Source organism: Diabrotica virgifera, chromosome 6 (genome assembly GCF_917563875.1).
Source record: "Diabrotica virgifera virgifera chromosome 6, PGI_DIABVI_V3a".
In the NCBI taxonomy this organism is placed as follows: domain Eukaryota; kingdom Metazoa; phylum Arthropoda; class Insecta; order Coleoptera; family Chrysomelidae; genus Diabrotica; species Diabrotica virgifera.
In genome coordinates, this window is record NC_065448.1 from 63,278,668 (window position 1) to 63,290,271 (window position 11,604).

The window sequence follows — 11,604 nt, forward strand, 5'->3', positions numbered from 1 at the left end:
CATCACGCTCAGATGGATAACGTCACTAGTATGAAATATATGCCAAAAAATTGTAATTTAAAAATAAAAATCGACGTGTTTCGGGATTTTTCTCCAAAGCCGTCCATTTTAGAGAAAATGAATTTATTCCATAATTTAGCCCATCTCTATAATATATAGGAGAAAAATGTTATGTATTGTTTTAATTTTATTTTAGAAACGCATCATGTCATCTATGATATATTTTAAAAACTATCGTAAAATAAAAGTTTTTAAAAGACATAAACTACACAATTTTAATGAATATATCATGTTAAAAAAACGAATTCATGGTTAAAAGATAATGTACGTACCTGTCCATTGATCAAAATGTTCGGATATTTGTACCTATGCATTGTCCTTTTTCTTGCTATCGTGATAACCTGGGTCCGATGCATCATACAAAAATGGGTATTCTCTGACACTCTCAATTAAAAGTTCGTCCGTATTATTTCAAAAGAAACAACGCGCTTTCAATTAAAAAATCAACAATATAATATTTTATAACAATTATGACACACTGGCGCCGACTGGCCGTTCCTGGCCGTTCGACTCCAACGGATTTTATTCTACTCGGAGAATTTCGGCCGTTCCGTTTGCGTGCTGGCCTGTGCCGGGCCGGGCTGGCTGTTCATAATGGGTTACGTTGCATTTAAAACTATACAAATGAATTTGGACTGTCCTGTGCCGTGCCGGGCTGTGCCGGGCTGTGCCGTGCTGGCTGTTCATAATGGGTTTCTTGCTTCATTATTGGAAATGAAAATGGTTTGTCTTTGGCAGGGATCGAACCCACGTCTACTGGCGTATGAGGCCAGCGTTTATGCCGTTACCCACGGCCGCTCACCCTTTTTTAGTTATTGTAGACCTATAGAAAGAAAACCTACCTGTTTCCTACCTAGAATTCGCGTCCGTTTTTAATTATTAACAATTTAGTGCAAAAATCGCAATTTTTTCGATTTTTTGCACTCCACTCAAAAGCTAAGTAGTTGACATAAAATTACAAAATTTAATTTTTTAGAACATTGAAAAACCTTCAAGATGCCGATTTTTGAAAGCTAAAATGTTAATTTGTTTCTAGGCAAACTGTAAAATAGTAAAAATTGTTATTTGTTAATAACTTTACTAAAACTACCTTAGAACTTTAGTGTTTCGCCCATAGTTAGGTATGTAGGTACTTAACAAACGTTCAAAATTTGAGACGGATCCATTAATTAGTTTAAGAGTTATTATATTTAGTTTTTCTATATAAGATGGTGTTATATACTATTAATCATTTAGTAATAATTATTTGCTAATTTAACCTTCGGCTGGGCGCGCCTCAAAAAACTACAACGACGGGCGCGCAGCAGCAATGGGATGCCATGTAGTTTCTTATAATTTCGACACTTTTTTTAGTACTAATTAACTGTATCGTTATATTTAATTTGTTAAAAAAATAAAAAAGCTTTATATTTAACTAATTTTAATAACTTGTACAAATAAAACTTTAATTTATTTGATCATTACAAAATTTGTCATCGGAGTTCCGTTTCCAGAGTTGCAACCGAAGATATGTGCAGTAAAACCTCGATAGAACGGACCTCCATTTAACGGACTTCGGATATAACGGACAAAAAACCCGATCAAATGTAAAAAAAATTTAAATGTAAAAAAATATGAAAAATGGATTGTTGTTATAACTGTTGTCCTAACGCAGATGGATCGCATGAATTGACTGTTATAATTTGTCAAAGATATAATGCGTCATGGTACCCCAGAGATCTTTTCAAAAATTGTTTTTTTTTTAAGAAGCTGTACCTGTAGTGAGAAAATTTCAAGTGAATAAATTGAAAATGCCGCCGAAAGAGGTGAAATGTTTATTGATTTTAGACAATACTCCTGCTAATCCCCCTGAAAATATTATACAAGAAGATGGCAAGTTTAAATGGTATGTTTTTGACAAAAAATGTATTGCTTACTCAACCCATTGATCAGAGAATATTTTTGGCAACCACATGAGTACATAATATTGCAGAAAATTTTAAAACGAAGTAGAAAAGTAAAAAAGTTGCGAACAAAACTTGATAAAAAATATTTGATCGATTTTAAACCTATTTTTATATAACGGACTTTCGCCTTTAACGGACATCCCGTTCCTCCAATTAGTTCGTTATAACGAGGTTTTACTGTACTACTTTATAGTCGCCGAAATAGTACAACGAGATATTATTCCACACACCTTAGCAAGACAAAAACAAATAATATAGTTCCGGTTTTATATCACGTCCAGGTAAAAGTTGTAGCCGGAAGTGTCATATTATATTCGCTAAAAAAAAGTACGTGAAATATAGGCTATTGATTATATTCAAAATAAGATAGCTACAAGGAAATACAACGTTAACGGGCTTTTATTATTTCATATGGTCAATGGACATCTATATATGAAAAAACCGCGGAGTGCTACCATTTAAAGGGGTGCGTTTTTGAGAAATGGGTGAATTAGTCCCTGGGCACAAGTTACATTAGGGTGAGTTCTATGCACTTTTGGTATAAACATACCTACATAAAAATTGTTCCTGGTTAAATTTCCTATCTAAATATCGCTTTTTAAAGTCAATGATACTTTTCTTTACAAAAATATATTCAAAAGAAAAAGCACAAAGAAACCCAAAAGAAAGAAATTTTGTTTTTTGTCCCATAACTTTTGTCCACGAGGATATAGGTATAGACATTGCTTTACAGAAAAAAAATCTACATATTTATTCTTTAAAATGTTGTTTAGTAGAGGTAATTAGGATTTATAGTTTTCGAAATATGATTTTTCAAAGTTCGCCACTCACAGCAATTTTGGGCAATTTTCCTTGTAATTTCGCAAATATTGTTCTGTAACTTTCTTCTACGTAACTTTAGTTATATGAAATGGTACACGTAATAGAAATAGAAATCAATTAGCTTTAAAGTGGTCTACTCTCTAATGTTGTACGACTTTTTTTTTAAAGAGATTATGGTTTTTCAAAGTTTTATAATTTTAACGATTTTATATAATATAATATAAAAATAAAATTATATTATTATATGATATATTGTATATTATATAATATTATATTATATATAGTATATATAATATAATATTATATTATATAATATATAATACCTAATATAAAAAAAATATTATTTTTTACATTTTTTACGATTATTTTTGAAATTTCTCATTATAACTTTTTTTCTTCTACATTTAGGTATATATTATATTATATAATAAAAAAAGCTTATTTTGTTTACTTTCAAAATTTGTATTACAAAAAATTCGAGGAATATTTTTGAATAAGATATTATTTTTCAAAATGTAATAAGTACTTGCAACGATTTTTGATTTTAGGATTATTTTTTAAATTTCTCATTATAACTTTTTTTTTTCTTGTACATGAATATACTGTATATTGCTGAATAAGGAGGGCTTACTTTCTGTTCTTTAGAATGGTGTATCATCTATATTTAAATAATGGCAACCGAGTGATTCTTTGATATTTTTTTACCTGTATTATTTAAAATTATTTCTTTTACAAAAATTACATCACTTTAGTTAAAATTATTTATACGTTGACATTTAAAAAATTTCAAAATCAAAGTCCATCTCTTAGTTAGCATTAGCTTCAATATCTTCCTCTGACACCTCAGTTATCTTAGAGTCCCACAATTAGTACCCATGCACATGCACCCTTTGCAGAATATTGAAAAACTAATTCCTATCTTCCTACAACCGCAGTTTTTTGTACATCCTTTGGTACATTTACATGCTATTTTTTCAAGCAAAGCTTGTGGTGCAGGAGCTTTGACAGTAAATATTGGAATTAATCCATATTTTGAAGTTTGCCCGGCCGAGTCAAGTGGATCCAAAGTATTACCTATAAAAAATAAGATTCAATCATAACACACAATCACATAAAAGTTATAAGGAGAAATTTAAAAAATAATCCTAAAATCAAAAATCGTTGCAAGTACTTATTACATTTTGAAAAAGCATATCTTATTCAAAAATAATCCTAGAATTTTTTATAATACACCATTTTAAAGTAAACAGAATAAGCTTTCTTTTTATAATATAATATATACCTAAATGAAGAAGAAAAAAAGTTATAATGGGAAATTTAAAAAATAATCGTAAAAAATATAAAAACTTGTTAAAAGTATAAAATCTTGAAAAAGATAACCTCTTTAAAAGAAGTCGTACAACATTAGTCAGTAGAACATTTTAAAGGTAATTGATTTCTATTCCTCTTACATGTACCATTGCATATGCCTAAAGTTGCGTAGAAAAAAGTTACAGAAAAATATTTGCGAAATAACAAGGAAAATTGCCCAAAATTGCTGTGAGTGGCGAACTTTGAAAAATCATATTGCGAAAACTGTAAATCCTAACGACCTCTACTAAGCACCATTTTAAAGAGAAAATATGTAAGTTTTTTTTCTGTGAAGCAATGTCTATACCTATATCCCCGTGGACAAAAGTTATGGGACAAAAAACAAAATTTCTTTCTTTTGGGTTTCTGTGGGCTTTTTCTTTTGAATATATTTTTGTAAAAAAAAGTATCTTTGACTTTAAAAAGTTATATTTAGATAGGAAATTTAACCAGGTACAATTTTTATGTAGACGTGTTTGTACCAAAAGTGCATAGAACTCACGCTAATGTAACCTGTGCCCAGGGACTAATTCACCCATTTCTCAAAAACGCACCCCTTTGAATGGTAGCACTCCGCGGTTTTTTCATATATAGAGATTCATTGACCATATGAAGTAATAAAACCCCGTTAACGTTGTAGTTCCTTTCTATAGTACATAATCAATAGCCTACTAGGAAAGTTGGTCGAAAACCATTCGTCGACGGAAAATTAGTCGACAACATTTGGCTGATAAACAGTTGGTCAAATACACAATTCATCAAATGTACAATTCGTCGACGAATAATTGTTCAAATGGATTTTTCGTCGACAAACTGTTATTTTTCTTTAGGATAAAGGGATTAATGCAGACAAACGACGGATATTTGTTTTAATTTTGTTAACTGGAATATTGTATTATACATATCTGATCATTTATTTTTTTTTTTGGTTTTTTGGGAGAGTAGACAGCAAACATATACCAATATTTTAATTACTGATGTTGTATCGTTCTTCTTTTTGGTGTCGGCGCACTTGCGAACGAAGCATTGCCGGACAAGTCAAATTTGGGGGTACTTGCGGACAAGACGAAATATGCGAGATGCTGAGGTAAATAAATTGTTACGGACTCGAGGCATTTCTGTACAATGTTTTCGACTGCAATAATCAGTCAATATCAATAAAAAAAGTAAACAAATCGTCTGAACAAACTTCCCTTTACACTTTATTCAAGGCTTAGGACTTGCTTTTAAATTGATACTTATTAACATTTTAGACTACAGCAGACTATTTAACTCATCTTAAAATTTTCACATAATCTGACCAACCACAAACCAAAGACAGCTTGTGTTATCGCGAAAACACCAACTGTCTTTCAATTCTGATTGGTCTATCAGCTTCGTGTTTTCAATGACGTAACCACGGATACCGATCGCAAAGCAAAGTTTGACGTTTGCCAAAAAAATGATTGTAGCTGTATACGTCAAAAAGAGTCGTTTCGGTGGTACTTCAAACGAAGTTATAAACCAAAACATTGAAGAAAATATACCGAGTAACACAAGAAAATCTAAATCTTATATATGGAGACAATTTATGATGTTCTGTGTGGATCGCAACTACAAATTAGATGCAGAAAATAACAACGAAAGACTAGCATTCATTCTAAAAGACTGGGCCTTCAACATGCAAAAAATTGATGATAGTGATTACAAGGAGAGTGTTATTAAAACCATATGGAACACTACTGCAAAATTGGTACAAGAAAAATATTTCTGTGAGTATCAGAGACATATTGATCCCTTCAAAGATATAACCTTCAAGGAAGCGAGAGCGGCTCGTGATAGTAAAAGAAAATTGTTGCAAACTGTACCCGATAAAAGGAAAATGAGTTCTGTATTATGACTAATTGTGAATTATTCAAAAAATGGGTAGATTTGGGTTACCTAGATCAAATGTATTATTATTAAATTCCTTCCTCTCATTCTACTGAATTTTTGACCTATCACTTTGTTCGTGAAATAGTCTAATAAAATACCACGCGTGATTTAATTTGTCTTATAAGTCTGTCTTTTATTTCTAAACTCAACTGAGTGCTTAAAGAAAACACCACTCGTCCTACGGACTCGTGGTGTTTTCAAGCAACTCAGTTTCGTTTAGAAGTAAATCGATAGACTTATCGCGAAAATTGAATCACTAGTGGTATTACTACTGAAAATTTAAACAAAATCTTGAAAAAAAAATTAATATCAATAATTCTTCATTTACCGCCATTATTCCCTTTGGGTCTTTGTCGATGAAAAATCCATTTGACCACGTTTTCGTCGAAGAATTGTACATTCGATGAATGTGCATTCGACCAACTGTTTGTCGACCAAATGTTGTCGACTAATTTTTTGTCGACGAAGTGTTCTCGACCAACTTTCCGACACCAATAATAATATATCAGTGACGCATATTGCCATAAGTCCAGCTCGAATATTAATTTAGTTCCGGTTTTAATGTGATGTTCGGTTAAAAGTTATGATCGGAAGTTTTTCAAAAATTACTTAAAATTACCGAAATTTTATCTGTGCTCTGTGCGTAAAGAGAGTTAAATCCTAAAACACTGTTCTGAGGTAAACGCGTTTAAAATTTGAAATCATATTTTCGAGTTATACTTTTGTAGCTTTTACAAGAATGTATCCCTCAAAATTCTTTTAAATACTTTTGATCAATTAAATACATAATATTAAATCTGTATTTATTTCTCTCAATAACATAATCAATAAATAGTATAAATAAACCATGGGTGAAAACCTAGGACATACCATGTCGATTTGCTTGTTTTTATATAAAACTAAATATTTTATACCTTTCCATAAATTACAACTATTCTAGTGGAAAGTTAAACGTATGTATCTTAAATATCGATTGGCTTCATGCAATTTTACGCTATACTTAAAATGGCATTACAAATCCGTGTACAGTTTCAGTTAAAATTATAATGTTTTGTGGTCCGGTAACATTTTATTTCAATGTCAGTGAAAACCAACCCGGCTCTTACGGGTCAAATAAAAATCCGTAGTCATTGTTAAAATGTTGACTATAAAAACTTTCATTTAAATACAAAATTGGACGCTGTTTCAAGTTTTCAATGTAATAAACTACTATTTTAAATCAAAATAAAGTTCAAGCGAATGAAACTTCATATTTCTGTTACCTAGATTTCAATTTTTATTTATTTTGGGTAATATAGTGGGTAGTATATAATATTTCATTGAAGGACAAATAAAAATAAAGTAGAATAAGCAAAATAGTACAATAAAACACACGTTACCCCAATAACTTTTACACAAAGCGAATACCAGTTTATATAATACTGACATAAAAAAATATAAAAAATATGACTCATATTTTCATCTCTGACGTTTGAAACTTTTTAGTTTCGTCAGGATACAAGACATAGAACATTTAGTTTAATTTATAAAAGCGTTTATTTGAGTTTAGGTTGTTTCTATAGGGCTTTTGTTAACAGGGCTAAGCGAAACTTCTGGAATTGCAGACGAGTTGTAGGTAAAACCTGGGGTTTAAAACCAAAGGTAATATTATTATGTTGATTATATGTGTACATATATTATGATGTTGATATGTAGAAAGAAAAAGAGAGCATAAGAAAATAGACAAATAGAAACAATGGAAGAAAATTTCAAAAACAACGAGATTAGAGGGGCTTACGAATACCTAAAAAAGATAAGAAGTGGGTATATACCTCAAACAACTATATTATGTAAAAATGAAAGTGGGCAAATAATCAGTGACCAACAGAAAGTCACAGAAACCTGGAAGCATTATTTTCATGTAAGATGACATGGAAGATGAAATGGGTATGAACTACGTAGAAGAGAATGAAGTAAATAACGGAGTAGAAGCTCTAATTATAGAGGAAGTTCTCGAAGCTATTAAGGGCCAGAAAAACAATAAAGCTCCGGGAGTTGACGAAATACCAGCAGAACTGTCGAAAATTCCTGCCGAAATACCAGCAGAGCAAGTCACATCCACGCGCTCATCAAAGACATATGGCAAAAAGAGAAAATACCGAAGAAAAGTACAGTATGTCCTATCTGTAAAAAAGGAGAGAAACTCCAGTGCCAAAAATTACCGTGGAATCTCTCTACTATGTACAGCTTATAAAATTCTCACGTAGGTATATTATAAACCAGCGGCTCCAACCACTAGCAGAAAATATTATTAGAGAGTATCAGATGGGCTTCCGACGGGGAAGATCGACACTGGATCAAATATTTACAGTCAAAGAGATCTTGAGCAAATCATGGGAACACGATATTGATATTCACAACGTGTTGGTAGGCTTCAAACAGGCATACGACTCAGTCAAAAGGAACAAACTATACAATATATTGGCTGAATTAGCAATACTACACAAGCTAATAAGACTCATTAAAGCAACAATGGATGAAACTCAGGCATGTGTACGAATACAAAACCACCGGACAGAATATTTAAAAATTTCTCAGGGACTAAAGCAGGGAGATGGGCTGGCCCCAACATTGTTTAACCTGGCATTGGAGTATGCGGTTAGGCAAATGCAAACTGGACGAGGAAACCTACTGAACAAACGAACGGTTCAACTGGCCGCTTATGCCGATGATATTAATATTATAAATACAACATCAACAGGAGCACAGGAAACATACGCATGAGTTAAAAACACAAACAAAAATACTAAGTCTGAAAATGAATACAGAAAAAACAAAAGTAATGACTCAGAGAAGAAGAAATATAGCCCCACAAAACATTATACATGAAGATGATATTGAAACGGTTGGAAAATTTACATACCTGGGAGTAGAAATATATGCCGACGGATCAGAAGATGGAGAAATACGGAAGAGAATAACGCATGCAAACAGAGCTTATTTTGCCCTCTCCCATATATTTCGATCTAAGAGTGTCCACTGAAATACAAAGATGAGAATCTATAAAACTTTAATTCGACCAATAACATGCTATGGCAGTGAAGCCTGGGTCCTGAAAGAAACATCCAAAAACAAACTCGACACATTCGAGAGGAAATTCCTGAGGAGAATACTAGGACCTGTAAGGGAAAACGGAATCTTCAGAAGTCGATACAACAACGAACTTTATCAACTTTATAAGGAAGCACCCGTGTCAGACTTCATTAGAATACAAAGATTGCAAAGCCTCTTTACTAATTTGAGTAGAACTTAAGTAATATAAAATTCAATAAAATATTCTAAATGATAAATTGCCCTAATTTTTTTGCTTTCGAATATATATATTCCGAAAATTCTATGGTAAGGTTTGATTTTACGCGCAAAATATTCGAATAACTGGTGGTATATTTGAAAAGGAAACGTTCCAGGCCTGCGTAATGCATTAGATGAAAACGGAGCTTCCCTTTCACGAATTCCAAAACGGTGGGACGCTACAAAAGGAAAATCACTAAAAAAATTCTTTATGTGCCTTGCCCGTTCCGAATGTTTGCAATTAATATGGCTATTCTGACTTTGCTTACGGCAGATCTAAATAGTTCGGCAGATGACAACTCGAACCATTGCTGCAAGTTTTGGAGCCACGAGTGTCTCCTCCTTCCTGGATCCTTTCTGATGTCTATTTTTCCTTGGATAATGAGCTGAAGTACAATATATTTACCGTGTCTCATAACGTGACTGAAGTATTCCAACTTTCTTTTTTTTATACTAATTCCTACTTTTCTCTCCTAGCATTTGACCTTGCATTAAGAGCTGCCCCAAATTTTATTTTTCTAATCTTTAGGTGGGGGGCAATAGTAGTATAAATTTAAAATCTCGACTGAATTTGACCATTGCTGAATTGTTTTCTTTTTCAATATCTCCACCATTTTCAACTTTTCGACAAAAAGTGTAACGGCTGAAATTGTTGCAATTACGATTTGCTACAATTTTTCAAAAGAACCAGTGGCGGGTCTACGAAAGGGTGGGGGGGAATGGGAAAACTCCCCCCAACAGGGTCCAAAACAAAAAAAAAATGTTGAAATATTAATATATGTTAGCTGACATGTAATTTAATTATCGACAGACAAATTCAACCAATCAAACCCGCTAGTTAATAAAACTAAGTAAACGTAATGTATATAAGTTATTGTTTATGTCTTTTATGTACTTAGTTTGGTTAGTGTTTCATTAAAAGTTTTAAAAATTGTATAAAATATAATTCTCTTTATTTTTGTTTAGGTACAATTATGTCGTAAAGTTAATAATAAATGAGACAATTCAATAATTATGCTTCCCCTCCGCTTCCACTATTTTCCCCCTTAACTCGGAGAATATTGATCGCATAAAAAAATTGTGGAAAAGAAATTGTAGGAAATTGCGTCTCCAACAATTTCAGTTTCAATCATTTTTGTCGAAAAGTTGAAAATGGCGGAGATATTAAGCAACAACGGTTCTCCATTAAAATCAATAGGGCGGCTAATGCAACCGCGGAATTCAGTCGAGATTTTAGATTTACACTACTATTGATCTCACTTAAAGGATAGAATTATAAAATTTGGGGCAGCTCAGAAACAATATTCAATTTAGTAATTATTCTCCCCCCACCACTTTATACTATTTTCCCACTTATCTCGGAAAATATCAACCGCATGAAAAAATTTTTTAAAGAAATTGTACGAAATCATATTTGGGACAATTTTAGTTGAAAATAGCTTAGATATTGAACAAAAACAATTGCTACAAAATCAATCGGTTCTTACGCTCGCATCATTATCGCATAAATACTACCTTAGATATTAACTTAAGCAAAAAAAGAAACATATTAAAATTGTGTAGAATTTAATTCTCTCTATTTTTGTATAGAAACATTTTTGTCGTAAAATTAATAATAAACGGGATAATTCAATAGTTATGATCTAACTGTCATTATTTTCCGCCATAACTCGGAAAATATCGACGGTACGAAAAAATTGTAGCAAAAGAAATGATAGAAAATCACATTTTCAACAATTTTGGATGTTATACTTTTTGTCGAAGAGTTGAAAATGACGGAGATATTGAGCAAAAATGGTTCTCGTTTAAATTCAAGATGACGGCTAGCGCAACAGCGCAATTCAGTCGAGATTTTAAATTTACACTACTATTGACCCTCCCTTAAAGATTAGAAAACTAAAATTTCGGGCAGCTCCTAATGCAAGGTTAGGCCTGTTATTCGTCTAACCCGACTGGACTCGTGATATAAATCGGTAAGCCCACATTTTGACGGCCTCTGCTTTTTTTATTAATGTTGCGGTCATTGTCCATGCCTCCATTCCATGTCCATATTAAGGATTTCCATAGTTTTCACTGTATTCTTTCACTAAACCGTTCTCTCTAGCTCTTTTTTTCTTGTCAGTCCCCTTCCTGTACATTTCTTCTCTCCATTGTTTCGTCTAGTTCGTTTCTGAAGGATCTT